This window comes from Molothrus ater, chromosome 5, assembly GCF_012460135.2.
Source record: "Molothrus ater isolate BHLD 08-10-18 breed brown headed cowbird chromosome 5, BPBGC_Mater_1.1, whole genome shotgun sequence".
Taxonomy (NCBI): Eukaryota; Metazoa; Chordata; class Aves; order Passeriformes; family Icteridae; genus Molothrus; species Molothrus ater.
The window spans coordinates 68466690-68483612 of NC_050482.2; the positions used below are offsets into that span (position 1 = coordinate 68466690).

Sequence of the window (16923 nt, forward strand, 5' to 3'; positions counted from 1 at the left end):
GCTGTCATAACAAACCCCATAGACATTGCACACATTTAACTGTGGCATAAACTGGAATATGCCACAGCAGCTTGTATTTCACACAGCAGCAGCTATCCCAGCAAATGGGAATACTAATACCTTTTGCATTTGTTCTTGGGGATACAGGTTTTTATAACTGAAAAAAAAATGCTTCAAGTCATGACTGCGTTTGAGAACAGGCTTAAAGAACCTATCTGGCTCTCAGATTCCCTGATACTTATTAAGGATATTCTCTCCATATTGGAGCCTACATGGTGAAGCAAGCATCAAACCCCACTGATACCATGCAACATCCAATGTAACAACCCAGCATTTAATTCACAGCACTGGAACACCTTCTACCCCACACCATTGCAAAGAAACTTTGCTAAATACACAACAAAGTCCCTGACTTTGTGGACAGGTTGAAAGCTGCTCCCAAAGGACTCCATTCAATCAAGTAAGGAATTAACACTGAGCACTTGCAAGTGCCATTGTAGCCTATGAAGCACAATTCTAGTAAATAATCCAACCTAGCTTGAGCTAAGGCAGCTGTTAGGAGAACCAAGCTCAGCTACCCACTCTTGTGAATCATTTCCTGAATTGCTGTAATTAGCACAGCATTGTAAGGCAATTCATGCTCAAACCCAACAGAAGTCAACACTCATCTTAATTTACTCTGCGAATCTCAGCGCACTTGGTTCCCAGACCATTCCCTTCAAGATGCACCTCTGCTGTGACACCAGCAGGAGAAGGAAGAACTGAGACCAGCGTGCAGGAGGCACTGGCCTGCTGGGCCACGACTGACCTGCGCATCTGGAACCTGCTTGGCCGCGTCCTTTCCTCTCTTTTCACGACTCTCAACTTTGATGTGTGCTTCACATTTCTGAAAGTCTTTGCTTTCTCCACAGCCTAGAACCAAAGCACTCTGCTCGACAGCTGAATGCACAGGCAGACCCTGGCTGTGAGAAAGGATTGTGCCCAGAAATCATCATCACTGCTTGCATGAATGCTAAGAAGGATTCACCAACATTTTCCACTGGCATTGGAAAAGTCTTGACTGTCTGGGATGTTTTCCTGTGTGCTGGTTGATCCCTACAGCTTTATGAAACCTGTTAGCTTCTCTCACCCTTGGAGAGCCAGACTTTTGATATTATAAACCTTGAGCTCATTGAGAGTTTGATGAAGCATAAAATAAGCATAGTTTAACAGTCAAATGAACAACAAAGGGCCTTTTGTGATAGCTGGAGAGTACAGGAATGGAGCAGCAAAGAAATTAGGACTAAGAAAAAGACAACCCCTTTTACATGGAGGTGACATCCTGTGACTTTTGATTAATAATTTGATTTATCAGTGACATTATATATTTCAAATTAATACATTAACTTTAATTCTTGTCCTGACACAACCCATCTGAAGACTTTAGATCTAGACAGAAAATTATATAAAGTAGAGGAGTACAATGTGATAAGGAAATCTGACCTCTGGAAAAACATTTTCTTTGAATTTTTTTGGCAGAGGGTAAACAGTAAAGTCCCCAGGTTTTTGGCACAAGGAAGGAAGACTTACAAAATCCTTCTCTTTAAAAAAAGTAAATTTATTTTTCTTGTGTAATAGTACCTTACTGCTCCATGGGAGCTACAGTTCCAAGGTGACTATCTCAAGATGAAGCTCACCTTAAGATGGCAGAATTCACCACAGGTGAGAACAAGTCATCTTTTTATAGCAGAGAATCAAGGACAGTGCACAGCAGCCCCTGAAGTAAAACATTTGGTTTTGGCAATGTTTCATTTTGGGAACACACACAATTTAAACTGGAGGGGTTCTGATGAAGCAAAACACAAAGTAAACAAGTCATCTTTAACACAGTTTCAACCCACCTTAGAGAAGGGAAGATACAAATGTATTTTTTTTCAATCTAGACTTTCAGAGGATCACTAAACATTTTAATTCCTTCTACCCTAACACTGCAGCATTTTAGAGGACTGTTGCTTCAGTAACTATTTAGAAATAAACTCTCCAGAGAGCACATGGCACTAAAAACAAGCCACTCCAGACTGATGAGCCATCCAGACAATGGTCCAGAAAAGGGCACATTAGCAGAAGAATTCTCCTAAGGAGGAAGCAAACATCTCAAGTGACACTCTGCAAGCAATTTAGCTGGGGTAGATCACAGCTGATACTGTACCATTTCTAAATTAGCATTAACCAATTCCTCTCCCAGAAAAGAACACAGCAAAGTGCACAGCTAACCCAACCCTCGAGGCATGTCCTGGACACACTTCTTGGTCCTACTGGCTCATGGCTATTGCCACCAAAATGTGTAAGCAGCCCTACTATTCCTGGGAAGTCTCCAGTGTGTTTACATTCTGTTTATAAGCAGCAAATGACACAAAATCTGGAAGAAACCTGAAGTACCTGGAGTGAGGCACCAACTTTCCCAGGCTCACCAGGGAAAGCAGCCACAAAGGCTAACTCCAAACCAGTCTTCCTTTACAATCAGCACAGCAAGAGGCACAGCTCTAGAGAGCCCTGAATGGGAACCTTGCCTAATTAATGAATTAGTGATTTAGTGCAGCAAAGTGAATCATCAAAAGCATGGTGCATTCTCCAAAGCTGTTTACCCTTCCAGACACAGAAAAACCATATTAGACGTCCTCAAATGGAGCAGAAGCAGAACTCTGTTTATACCAGATGGAGTACCATACACCATGTACACAGACTGCTATTAAAGAAATTACTTTCTGCCACAAAACAAACAACCCAATAATAAAAAAAAAAAACAAACTAGTGAAACATTGCTAGATTTAACTGTTTAAAGCATGATTACCAAACAAACACCTGCCCTCATTCCTCATTTCTGTGCACATCACCACAGAGGAGAGGAGATAAAGTCTACTGTCCTCCCCGTCATTCCTTCAGTCACATAACCATGCTGTTGGAAGTGCTGGAGGACACTGCTCAACACAAGATCCAGAATAACCTATCCCATGGGAATCACTGATGGATATCAACTGGGTTTGTGCTCTTACACTGGGTTAGAATCACATTTGCCTTCTGCCTGCTTTACACTAAATTCTTTAATGAGCCCTGAAAAACATGTAAGTGTTAAATGGTGCAAATCACTACAAGCTGCAGCATCTCACAAAATTGAGCAGATTTGATATTGTCCTTTACATCCAACACAACAAGATTTTTTAACAGTTGTGTAAGTCTACACAACATATTTAGAAATAACAAGAGGAAGGCAAAAAGGGGCTCCCAACCGTTTTGTTCAACCAGGGCAGCTCCATCATGCTCATAAAGAGATAGAAATATTAGATAGGACTCACACAGCCACAAGCACTTTTATTAGTACAGCAGAGATATGATCCCACAAAAATGCTGCTGCTCTGCCTACACTTCCAGTGAGAGCTCTCCCCACAGACTCAGAGTAAAGAGATCTCAGTAATCTAAAGGGAGGTCACTGCAAAAGTTATGCTATCCATTGTCACTTCAGAGGTTGCTTAGAAGACTGGAAGATTATACCCTAAGACTTCATCAGACACGTCAACCAAAGTTCATTCCAAAGCATCTTACAGGCATGAAAATGAAAGATATAAAGTAAAGCTTGAAAGAGTTTTATTAAAAGCCTTCAATGCACTACAATGTCCTCTTCCCTCAACCACATCAGCTCCCAGCATGCCTTGCCTCACTTCAAAGCACTGCATTTTCAGAGGAATTATTTCCAAACAGCAGGGCAGAGAGCAGCAACACAGAACAATTTTCCTGCTGGCCAAAGAGGAAATTCATTCTGTAAATGGGCTATTTCCCAGATTTTAATTAAGCTGTGCAACTGGAATCCTAATGCAGGCAAACACAGCAAAAGACCCACAAGGTAAGACAAATATTCCTTCACTGAGGTTGGAGCAGAGAAAACTGCAAGATTTCACCTTTGTTTTGTACCCTACAATAACATTTGAGATCATCAGTCTAAACCAGAACTCCAAAATGTAACATGCTACATAGGAGCAGAACAAGAAAACACATCTCTTGCACAGAGAGATTCCACCTCAAGAGATGAGATGACTGATGGACAAGTGGATCCAAGGCAAGAAGAGAACACAGCAAAAAGGCAAAGCCACTCAAGGCAGATAAGCAGGGGCCTGTTGATTCCATTGCCAAGCTGCTCTGGTTCAGTCAGCTCATGGCAGGTGAGAACATTATGAACTTCTCTGAAGGCAGAAGATGAGGCAGCAGCAGAAATATCTATGGGTCCTTTCTCCATGATGGCTGAGAAGCATCCATCTGCCACTCCTCCTTCTGCACAAAGCAAAGAAAGGCCACAACAAGGCTTTGTTGAATGCCTCAAAGCAAGCAGCATCACCAACTGGGACTACGTGTCAAGTGCTCCACAGCATTTCACTCCAGGTAACAGTAGAAAATTAGTTTATGTCTGTAGCTGTATAACCCCACATATGAATGACTTTCAGCAAAAACAGTCATTGTTTTGAACAGTTGAATGTCAAGAAGAAATCCAGACACTAGACTAGTTTTAACCATGTGGCTAGACACAAAAGATCATATCTCAAAGACTCCGTGGAGAAAGAATGAAAAAGGTTAACATATAACAAGGATAAAGATCTGGGAAGAAAGAGATGACAGGCTGAGAGAGACAGGAATGTAGTAAAAAGGTTTTCCTCACAATTTCCATAGCTTTCTTCAGTGACCCTTCTCAAAAATGAAAGGCAGTTTCTCATGTTGTCTATTGCAAAATGACAGGTTCAGAACAGTTGATCCCTATCAGAGCAACCAAGTTTTTGTCTTCAGCAAAAGAACTACGCTGCTACTGCCCACCTTCAGCAGAAAAGTTATGAACTCCCTCAGGAAGTGTGGGATGAAATACATTCCTCTTTCCTGAAGCTGAAATAATTCTATTGTTAATTTACTGCTGTCTAGGAAAAGCAAGGACTTGCATTTCCTTTCCTAGTCTTACTGAATAACTTTTGAATTGAGTAAACTTAAGTATCTAAAAAAAACCAAGAAAGAACAACATCCTTCAGTTTCCTCTCACTCAAGGCAAATGATTGCTGCTTGATTAAACTTTAAAAGGAGAAAAAAACAAAAAAAGGAGAGGTATGAGAAGAGAGGCTGCCCACAGAGGTGAGCAACTTCCCCTTCCTTAAATTGCTGCCCATATCTGGGCACTCCATTTCCATCACAAGTCACTCCATACACAAGAGTACCACAGTGCCTCTTCAAACCAAGATACAGCACAGGCAGAATGAGAAGAGCCATGTCTGTTTGCTGTTAACACAAAGAAACCAAATGCTGCTAGAGTCTTATCAACTCATTAATCCATACTCCAACTACCTCAACATTAGAAGGACTCCACAGGTACAGACAACAAATAATTCACTGAAATTGAGCTCATCCTGTGCCCCAAACACTCAGCTGAAATCCAAATGTTTTCAAACCATTCACAAACACCGTCTATTGCAGCTCTCATTCCTTGGCATGTAGGTATTCCCAGGTTCCCCTGGATGCACTTTTCCCTTTCTCCCTCTCCCCTGTGCAATTACAACGTGAGATGTCATTCAGCTGGGGGAAGGAGGAGGAGAAAAAGGAAGGAAAGGGTGGTGAGCTGATGCTCCTGTGCTAGCTTACCTCTTGCTCTATCCCCACGGTTTTGGGCTCCACTCCTAGTAAACAAACAGTGCCTGCCTCTTGTATCTATCACATCATTTCCAAACAGCAGCACGAGCTCCAGCTTGGTGTCACTGCTATTTTATTTCCACCTCTCTCATCATGAGCAGCATCCCTGGAGCTGACATCTAGGTTACATCCTGCCATAGTCTGCAAAGGTCAGGTCAGTTCTAGGCTCCAGTGCTGCTGGGAGATCTAAAAAACACCTATGAGCAAACACAGCTCCCAGGGGAGCTCACATGAATCCCCCTTCCTGCACTGACCATTGGGAACTGTTCCCTCCTCCCCTTTTTGGATAAAGAGATGAGATTATCATCAGGATCTGCGACAGTAAAAGCGCTCCCAGGAAACCTCTCAGGGATCACATCCACACCAGGAGTACCTCAGCAACACAGCAGCTGGGAGAGCTGCACCTTGCACCCCTGTATGGACAGCACAGCGTCAGAGCAGCCACAGGGCAGGCGTGTGCCTTGCTCCTGTGTGATGTCCCTGCAGCTACACTGCACTGATGGGGTTTCCTTCACTCCAGGGTGTTAGGACAGAGAAAAGATTCCTAAATCATCAGGCTCTAAGAGCACACACAGGCTCTGCTGTTGCTCTCGTGGGCAATTTCCAGTGGCACAGCCAGAGTAGGAGTTTCCTGCCTCCACCAAGGACAGACAGCAGCAGCACAGACAGCTCTCCCTTCACCTGCAGCTAACCTGAGCTACTCTAAGATTAGGACAGCCCCTGTGACTGCAAAGGGGAAAATGAACAAAATCCTAATCCATTCATGGATTACCCAAGTGACTGAGAAGTAATTTTTAAATCCTGCAAGGAAAGAGGAACAAGTCCAAGCTCTGCCTCAGCTTTCTCCAAGAAGTGTCACCAGCTCTGCATTACCATGTGTACACCAGGAATTCAAGATCACTCATGGCAAAGTAACAGCGCCAGAGCCTTTATCAAGAGAGCTGCACCTGCAAAAGAACTGAGATTTCTCATGTGAGGCATGTTCATAGGATATCTGAAACCCAGAGGGGCAAGAAAGCTTAGAATAAAATGTCATCCTGACCTCAACCAGCTGCATTTATGTTTAGCCCAGGAATACACAGTTACATATTATTTACAGATCCTTTCTTAATGCACAGCATAGTCAGAAACAGGACTTGTACTCAAATTTATTGAATATTGATACATGTAATTCAGCAGCAGCATAACTATTAGTTACTTCTTCTGCACAAATACTTAGAATTAACTGGTAAAAGAGAAATATTTATGGTAGTCCTGTAACACTGAAGAGGAGTTCCCCATCCATTAATACAATAATTACAGGATTACCAACATCACAAATTAGCTGTAAGGTGTGCCTTCTATGTAATTTAAGACATGAATGAATACAAGTCCAGCACACCTGGTTAAGCCATCTACTTAGACACAAGTATTTCAGCAAGCTGCAAGCTAAATACAAACACATTTCTTTTCTTAACTGTAGGGTGATTTTTAAGGATGAAAGTGCCATGGACTTCTGGCTAGTTTAAAGAGGCACTGTCAACTTCAATCTAACTCTAAGTCTAGTTTTGTACCAGAAAGCTTACACAGACTCTCAGGCCAGCAGAAATATTCCCATGATTGAAGAGCTTAATTCCCATGCAGGGAGTTATTTTTACTGAACATATCCCTTGGCAGTGCAACCAACCCAACCACAAGTACTGAAAATGTGACAGTGAGAAATAAATAGAATATGTATATTATAAGAAATACATATATAAAATATATGTATTTTATATAAGAAATATAAGAAAATATATTAGCATAACTTTCAGTAAGACTAGTACATTTCAAGCAAGTGCATAATTACTGAAAGAAAACCTTGTTTATTTCATTTTTCAAAGCTCAGTTACCTTGTATATTTCAAAGTTTCTAGCTAAAAGGAGCCTCATGGATAATCAGTTTCAGTATACCCAGCCTGTCCACTGAGAGGCCATTTATTTGCTCAGCTTCCCCTAAGTCCACTGCACCAGCACAGACAAAGTTCATTTAAAGTGCAGAATAACCAGGAACGCCAATTTGGAGTCTAACACTCAAAGATTTCCCGTAGATTCTTCATTTTTTTTCAACTTTCAAAGAGGCCCAACAGGACCAACAAGGGAAGCAGCATTTTTTTGTCGTGTCAGACTTAACAGCAGCTTTTATCGAGATGGAGGGATCGTTTCCAGGTGCTCCGGAGCACTAACCTTAAAGGGATGAGGTAAGAGAGGAAGGACTGCATGAGGTAAGAGAGGTCTTCTTCAGTATACGGAATTAAGGCATTGCAGTGAATGGATAACCGGGTTTTTATTATCATACAAGAAAAAAACTATCTTTAGAAGCAGCGGCCCTTGTTAAGTACTAAACACCTTAAAGACATCTCAGGACAACAGCCCGCAGAAATTAAGAATGAACCATAACACAACAACTGGAGGAACAGAGGCACAATTATTACAATCCCTCGCACTGCCTTTATCTCGAATGACAATACAAGGGCTAAAGGCGAGACAAGCAGCAGCCTGTGCGAGCTGCGGGCAGTTTATGCCGTGCCTCACGTAGGGGTGCCGTAAGCTCCGTGTGACGGAAGCACCGGCAGCACTCCGTGACCCTGCGGCGGCCGCGGCCGGCGGGCGCTGCGAGGCACCGCTCGGGGCGATGAGGCCGAGCCGCAGCAGCCGCGCGGTGCCCTCGGGGCTCAGCCGCCCGCTCCGGCCCGGGTCCGCCCCGTTCCTGCCCGGCGCCGAGCCGTGTAACCGGGGCACGGAGCCGGCACGGACCGGCGGCAGGGACGGCGCTCCGCTGCCCCGCCGCCCGGTGCCCGCCACAGCCGCCGCTCCCCACACGGCGCGCAGACCCCGCTCCGCGCCCCGGGGCCGCTCCCCGCGCGGTGCCGCCTCACGACGGGGACCCTCCACCGCCGCCCCCACCCCACCTGCCGACCCGCAGCCCTCCCGCCCCGCCGCGGGCACTTGCCTTCGCTTCATGCCGCTGTTCGGGGGCGGCGGAGCGGGGCTGAGGCTGGAGCAGGGCTGAGGCTGGAGCGGAGCGGGACCGGCCCGTCCCTGCCCGCCGCGGGAGGGGCGGGTGCAGCCGCGGCGGCGCGCGCGCGCACACCTTGGCAGCTCGCGCTGCCGCTGCCCCGCCCACCGCCCACCGCGCGGGCAGAGCCCCCTTCCCGCCCGGCCCTTCGGGCGGCGCACCGGGGAAAGGGGAGGGGCGGCGGTAAACGGCGGCTCCGCAGCCGCTGGGCACGCGGTGGAGAGGGGGGACAAGGGGAGGAGAGCGAAGGCAACGGGAAAGCAACAGGTGTGGCGGAGAACGGGCACCCATGCCCCGCGCGGTTCTCCCCCGACAGCCCCTAAACCCTCCCGCTGCTCCCCCGCCCCATGTGGCAGTGGTACGCTCCCAGCGCTCGAATTGCAACCGGCCGGGCGGGGATTGGCGGAGATCAAAAAAAGGGGCGGGGCCAGGCAGCGGCCGTTTAAAGCGCCCCCGGGCGGAGGGTGCGCGCATCGGGGGCGCGCCCCGTGCCCCGCCGGTGGAGCCGAGCGATGGCACCGCAGGAACCGGCAGGGGGAGGGCGGCAAATGAATCATATCTAAGGGTGGCCGCAGAGACGCTTGTAAAGTCATCTTGAGAAAAGCCCGGGGATGTTTTTTGGCTCGGGGGTGGCCGTAGCAGCTCGTCCCGTTGGGACCGTGATGCGCTCGGGGACAGCTCCGTGCCCCTGCTCTCGGGAAGTGCAGTAATTACATATCCTCTCAACAGAGAGAGACATAGTTCTCCCAGGAAAATCCTGGGAAGCTGTGTAGAAGCTGTAGGAAACTTAGAAGAAAGAATTTAAACAATTATTATCTCTCTTTCTGTAATTGCTGTTTACAGATGAGTTCTCTAGAGTGTACTATTCATAGCTCATAATAGTGTGAGAGAAGATTCCTAAAGGCCAATCAGGTCTTAAGTCCACCGTTGTTTCTATAAGAACTGTAGATTTCTAATAATAAAGTGTCTTTCATGCCTTCTGATGATGGAGTCTCTGTATCACCTTTACCTGTCCCCAGTACCCCTACAGCGACAGGGAGGATGAGCAGCGTTGCAGCAGGTGGATGCTGCTGCCATCATCCTTGTCTCCTGCTAATCAACTCAGCCTGGGAGCCCCAAATATTGGCTAATCCCTCAGGTCACACCGAGGTGACAGTGTTGGTACTGGCTGGACTGAGGAATGAGCCAGCCCTGGTCTTTGAGACAGCACTGAGAGGAACCCAGAAATGTCCAGCCACAGCCTTGCAACCCTACCTTAAGAGAAGTTTTGGTCTCCATAGCATATTAGAGATTCTGGTATGAAAAGTAGTCAGGTATTGTAGTAACACAGAATAAAGCACCAAGCAGATATCATTCATAAGAGATGCATAAAATGAGTTAATGATATGGCTGAGCAAATTTTTACTACAGTGGGGTATGACAAATATCAGCCAGAAGTGCACAATTCCCAACTCACTATCTATATCCATGTCTGAGAACAGATGGAGGAAAGCCTTTAGCTGATCTAAACTTGGCTCAACCCACCCTGTTTACTGATGGAGTTTCCATGAGCAGAGAAATTAGAGCTACTGGTTGCAATCACGGGAGAGCCTCTGCCTGCTGATTCACCTTCCATTATCTGTTCAAAACCAACATTTGCAGGTGTCCTCCCCTGCAAAGACGCAGGCTGGGGGTGTGTTAATTACTGAAAAATGAAAGCAGATGGAGGAGGGGGTTTATACACAGTGATAGATGAGATGTTTGGAAATGCTCTCCCGGGGCCTGACTCGCACAGAGTTTGCAGTGATTACTGGCTGAGCACTCTGAACAGTCAGGAGGAGAGCTGGCAAGTTGAACAGAAACCTTTGTAAAGTGCTAATAAGGACCCAAACAATTCCCATTAGGGAACTGCAGAGCCATCTGCACTCTAGCATCAGGCTGCCTATGGCATCCACAGCAAGGCTTGTATGTCTTGGCTCGATATTTTGGAATCCAGCACCAGAGAGGCTAAGTCATATGACAGGGTTATTTGCATCATTATGCTGCTGGATTCCCAGAGAAGTTTGCAGCAAGAGGAAGGGTTTAAACAAGTAGAACTGAAGCAGAAACAAAGGACTGTAGTGCCTCTGCATGTCCCTTGTCACCGGGTGCACGTGGTGGGCAGAGTGGGAGGAGGGTGGCAGGCAGTACTGTACAGAACTTTAGGCTAATAAAGCACACTCACAAAAACTGCAACATCAGTACAGAATGGGCTCTTTTGCAACACAAAAACAAGCTAAGGCAGCTGAAATCACAGCTCGGTTAGAAGCCTGATGTTCCAGGCTGGTGATGGGCAAGGCAAGCCCAGCACCATCATCTCCCCCGAGGGTTTTACAGAACTGCTGGTTTGCACCGGGCTAGGGAACAGTCGATGGATTCCCTGTGAATTCCTGCCTGCAGGCACTGTAAAACTGGGTGTTGGCACTCCAGAAGTGACCTCTAGTGAGCAGAGCAGCTGTTGAGAAGTAGTTCCAAACTAACCCAGGGAAAAATATTGTGGTTCCAGACTGAGCTTTTTCAAGGAGCTGAGCTGCTGCTGCTCAAAATAAAGTCAGAGTATGGCACACTGTCCCATTTTCAAAAGTCTATATGGAAAAATAAGAAAAAATAGAAATTTTATAGAAAAATAAGTCTATATAGGAAAATAATATACAGAAAAATATTTTTTATGTATTCCAAGAGAAATTTTTGAAGGCTCGTAAGGCCCAGGTGTTGCTCCCAGTCAGACAAGGAGTATAACAAGGAAGGCAAGTTACAGAAGAAAATTCAAGAAAGTTTTTGGTATCGCTAGGAAATCAAAGGTATTTTCACAGTAAAAATAGCCAAGGAATCTTAAATTCTATTTTGACAACCTTCCAAGGTTCAGGACTAGCCAGGTGCATGCTCCTGTGGGAATTTGTAATCTCTTTTAACCAAGAGCACCGAGTTCCACAGGAAGCATACTGTCCCAGAGCAGAGTCCCCACATCTGGAAACAGGAAGTAAAAACACAGCAAGCAGATTTTCAAACAAGGAGGTGATCACCAAATTAGAGCACTGGAAGGGATACTGAGAGGTCATCTAACTCCATCCCTGTGAAAGCATCTCTGTCCCGTCTGTTTTACCTCTTAAAGACCTCCCCAGTGCAGACACCACAGTCTATCCAGGAAAGATGTTCTTCTCTCATGATTTACTCTTCTTGCCTTTAGAAAGTCTCCCCTAATGGTAAAGCTGGATCTCTTTTACCATAATTTACATGTACTTCTCATCCTACCCAACAGAGACAAAAAACCCATTTGCTCCTCTCACTGCTGCAACAGCCTTTTAGATGCATGAAGATTTCTTATGTCACTTTTCACATTCCCCAGACCTAAAACTCCATTTTTTCTTGTCTGTCCTCCTAGTTTAGATTGGGTGAGGCTCTGTTGATTCATGGTGCTCCCCTTTGGTGGCTCTCCCTTTAATCCATGTCTTTCCTGAATTTCTCTCAGCGGGAACAGCATGCAGTGTGATCCCAGCTGAGGCCTTACCAGTGCAATGCAGAATGGAAGGAGCACTTGGTGTGCTGTACATCCCTCCCGTTTGTACATTTTAGTGTGACATTTACAGTGACAAAGGATTTGTTGTTGTTGTTTTTTGCTTCAGTTTGTAAAAGTCAAGGCCACAGCATTAAACCAAACTGCCTCTGAAGCCCCTGAGACGCTCTCCATTAACAGGAACTCTTTTCTCCTGTGCACAAGTGTTTCTGTTAAAAGTCACTGTATTTGAATTGCCATCTGCTGTAAGAAACTGAGTTGGGATCTTGATGAGTTATAGTCTTGTTTTCTCATGCTCACACTTACTGGGACAGCTAAACCTGTTTTGTTTTTTTTTTAATGTAAGAGTAATCGGTATACAAATGAGCAGCTAAGAGCTTCCAAAAGATGAACTGTTTTCAGAAGAAACTGAAGGACTAGTCTAGTCTACAGAGGTTTTAAAATTTGCTGGTTTCTGTCCAGTTGTTCTGGAGCACTGACTTCCTAAGGAAGAGCACAAGTGTTCAATCTGTGGTTCAAATGCAAGGCAGAAGTCACCAAGCACCCAGCATTCTCCTGATGCAAGTGATTATTCATTGCACAGGCATTTGAATAGCTGCAATATTTATGAAATGATGTATTCCAACCCCTGAACACACATGCACACCCTAATCCTGACTGATGTTGTGTGCTGAGCTGGGAGCTGAGTTTCAAATGAATTGCTGGTGTTGTTTGGTTGCAAGGAAACAAATACAAGTCTAATTCACGTCAAAAAAAATCTATCTCTTGGCTCACTAAGTAGAATCTCCTGTAGGTAAAAACTTCTGCAGTTAAAGAGGAAAATAAAAAGCCAGCCCATCAGAGCCAGTGAGTTTTGATCATGTAGATAAAGATTTCTAACCCATCAGGCTGAAAAAATAAGTGCTCTGATAGGAACTAATAAGGAAGATTTCTCTGGGGCTACATGCAAATCTGCTGAGTGTTCAGTATAGACTTCAGCATCTGGAACTATTTTAAGAATGAGGGAGGTTCTGGGTCTGTGCATACACACTGCAGACAATTTCACTGCTCACAGATTTTGCCAAGCAGTAAAATATAAAGTTGCAGCTTTGGGTTTGCTGCTATGAGTCAGGACTGTGGGCATATGAGAAGCTGATGAGAAACACACACTTTCACTTCACTATACTGTAAAGCTTTAAGTAGAATCAACACAAACCAAAGGCTACACAAGTGCAGAAAACTCCCTCCCAAAATGGCACATTATGCCAAGGCTGGGAAGAGTAGCCCAGCTGAGTTTCACTTCATGCTTTAGGAATAGCAGTTCAAGTGTGTAAAGAGGTATGAGATCATCCAAAGCAGTAAGACAAGAGTTTGTCAAGGAAGAAAATATGGATATTCAAGAACACCATACCCACATGAACTACTACTAGACTGCTGGCCTACAATTAATACACCAACCAAAAAAATCACAGGTACAGCATTTCCTTGTACTCAGACAGTCCCCAGAAGGACCAAAGGGAATGCATTCAAATGTGCCTTGGTGAAATGTAATGGCAACTCCTGCAAGGTCATTATTGAGACCCTTCATTGGTTCTTCACCTAATTTGGACAATAGACGTTCCCCACAAGAGCTGCCTGTGAAGCAGAGATTGGTTTGCTCCACAGAGCATGCATCAAGGTCTAAAAGGCATGTTTACTATTTGGAGTTTGGATTAGGGAGAGCCTGAGCTATGTTTACTATGCTTGTTTATAAAACAACAGCTTTTTACTCCTTTAAGGAAATGTACAGAGCAGCTCCCTCGTGGTGTTGTGGAAATAACTGACAGCCCCTTCCAAACAGATTTGGAAGTTTCCTTCAAACTCTTAACCATGGTTAGGCTCTCTTTAGCTGTGTTGTCCTGGTTGGGAAGCTTAATGCTTTATCAGAGCTACTGGAACTCTTCTTTGACAAGCTATAAAAAAGACTCTACCTGTGTTCAATCCAAATTCAACACTGTTTAGAGAAGTACTAATAAAAAGGGAAAAGTAAATCAATGAAGTCACTTTATTGATCTTGAGAATGTGGAACTGCTATTAATAAAACATGTTGATGTTGTTTTATAGGATAGGTCAAAGTCCTGGTAAGGGTGTGTTTGTCATTCTAATTTTTGTGCAGTTTCATCAACAAAGTATTTGCTCTTGCAGTATTGTAGTTATTCATCTCCTGTTTTCCTCCCCCATAGCCAGAACATCTGCTAAATGTTTCTGAATCCGAGCTTGTTGGGCTAGGGCCCGTTGCTTTTCCATATTTATGAACTGTGTGGTACACTGGCACTCATTCAGCAGCCTGCTTCCCCAGGCTCATGCACAATGACATCAGCTGCTGTGGGTTTGTGTGCAGGAGATCCACATGTGCAGGGCTCACACAGGGGGCTGCAAAAATCCTCTGGCCTCCAGAAGCACTCAAACTCCACTGCTGCCCAGGAACAGAACTATCAATTAACATTTGAGCCATGCAGGGATGAGGAAGAGGAGGTAGAGGTAATTATGGTGTCACCTGGAATTGTAATGAGGAGTAATGGGCTAAAATTGAATGAAAACAGTTCTAAATGACTCCTGAAATATCATCCAAATATGTTTCAGTTCGGTCAAAGAGGCCAACTAAACAAAAGCTACTATGCTTGTGTTAGTTGGGACAAAGCAGGGACAAAGCAGAAACAGGAGTGCTTCTGGGGATGGAGAAAGGAGCCCATAATTAATTTCTGACTTCTGTTTTTGCTCTGTAGTAGCCCAGGCTGTCATGCCAACACTCACACAGGCACAGCTTTATGCTATTTACACACTGAGGGGAGGGTGCTGTGCCATTCTCGTGCCCACACGTGACTCCCATCACACCGAGAGAGGCTGTGCTCACAAACTGCCCTTGTGTGCCTGGGCTGAGTGACCTGTCCCTGCTCCCTTCCCAGCTGCTCTGCAAACTGTGCCTTTCCAAAGTCAAGGATGCAGGATTTTCAAACCTCATGAGAAACAAGGGACCCCCATCTCTCAACTGTGAGAGCTCTGAGGACCATTTGTCTGCCCAAATGCATGCCAGCAACAGACCACAAGCACAATCACAGCCTAATAGTCTTAATGAGATTACAGCTAGAGATGCCCCAGTGCTGCTGTCTGATTAAGGAACAGAACAAGCACCAAATTCATCTGGAGAAAAAGAAATCTCCTTGCCTTTCAACCTGCAGGTTGATCAGGATTTCAGATCTATGGTGTACAACCTTTGATTTCTTTTCCCTTGTAATTCCTTACGATTGTTTTTTTTTTTTTTTCAATGCATTACTTTCTTTACAAAGCAGTGTATTCATTTCACAGATGACTAAGTTACATTAATATTTTTCAGGACATGATTTGAAACTGATGATCACACTTCTCAGTAACATGACTACATTTATAGATGCCTATTGTTAGCCATGGTAGATTGATCTCACCCATGGCTACTGTCTGTGTGCTTGACTATGACACCCATGTGCCACAGGGGAATGTGGTGGATCTTTGCCAGTATAATAATTCCTTTTATCAGCAGTTTATCTGGAGCATCTGTTTGTCTCATCAGAATGAAACTGCTTGTAACTCTATCCTACGCAGGGCAAATACTCTTTCTGCACCTGTTCAAGCATTTGATTTACTTACTGCTTCAATTCTTAATCTCAATGAAAACAAGTAAGTCAGCTTGTACAACAAAGGCTGGACCCATGAATTAAATGGAAAAGCTGATATAGGAGCATATCAGCTGGCTAGAGCACAAACCTGGCATTAAGGTAGGATTGTGCAGTGCTCACTGCAAACTGCAGATCTCATCGAGCTTCCTGCAAGAAACCTGCTGCTGATGGCAAGGCTGCAGCTCCTGCAGGAATTCATGCCTAGGACAAAAAGCCAGTAGCAGTGCACTCACGGATTTTGCAAGAAGCCTAGAGCTAGCACAAAAGAAAATCCCTCCCCTCAGACACGAGAAACCCCGTAATTTCCTGGCCAATGACAAACAATAAATAAATAATTTGCAGCAGAAGGTAGGAGAGGCTGGCTGGGTGGGTACTCACCGGGAATGACCTTCTTCTCACATGAGTCACCTCCTCCCCGACAGGTGCTCCCAGCTCCCCGCCTCTGCAGGGGCAGACACCCAAATGAGAGCCCCTGCCCCTGCCCTGCCCTGCCTCACACGGCTTCTCTTTGCAGCGATTTTCTCCTTCTCCAGGCTGTGAGGTAAAGCCAAAATTTAAAGGAAACGGGATCTCGGATGCGAATCTCCTTGTGTGAGCCTTTGCCAGAGCATCTCCCCGAGCCTCGAGGAGGCTGAGTGATGATGGCTCTGGCTGCCAAGTCGTCACGGTTGCCACAGAAACGGAGCAGTGGTCCCCTGTGGCTGGCTAAGGGAGTGGCAATGGGAGCACCGAATGGATGCCCTGCCTCCTCCTTCGAGGATTCCTCTGACCTGGGTAACCCACCCATTTCTTTAAAAAGGCTGTTTTATGCAGAAGGTATTTCCCTCACACCCCCCCTCCCACCTTGGTTACTCCACTCACAGAGCTCTACAGCATCTTTAATCTTGTTTCTGCGGTGGAGGAAAGCTGGCATAACCCCGAGAGAGCTGCTGGCTTCCCCTGAGAAATGCCATGCCTTGTGAAAAGAGGAGAAAAGAAACCTTGTTCTGG

The 16923-nt window shown here is 45.3% G+C and overlaps 1 protein-coding gene across 3 annotated transcripts in view; it reads right to left on the reverse strand.

Moving 5' to 3' along the window:
• Positions 1–16568, reverse strand: part of MICAL3 (microtubule associated monooxygenase, calponin and LIM domain containing 3) — a 160498-nt gene extending 143930 nt beyond the window's left edge. For all 3 annotated transcript variants that reach the window (XM_036400849.1, XM_036400847.1, XM_036400848.1), the window contains exon 1: positions 16312–16568. The gene's annotated coding sequence lies outside the window, so the exon portion shown is untranslated. The remainder of the gene's footprint in view (positions 1–16311) is intronic.
• Between the last annotated feature and the right edge of the window lie 355 nt (positions 16569–16923).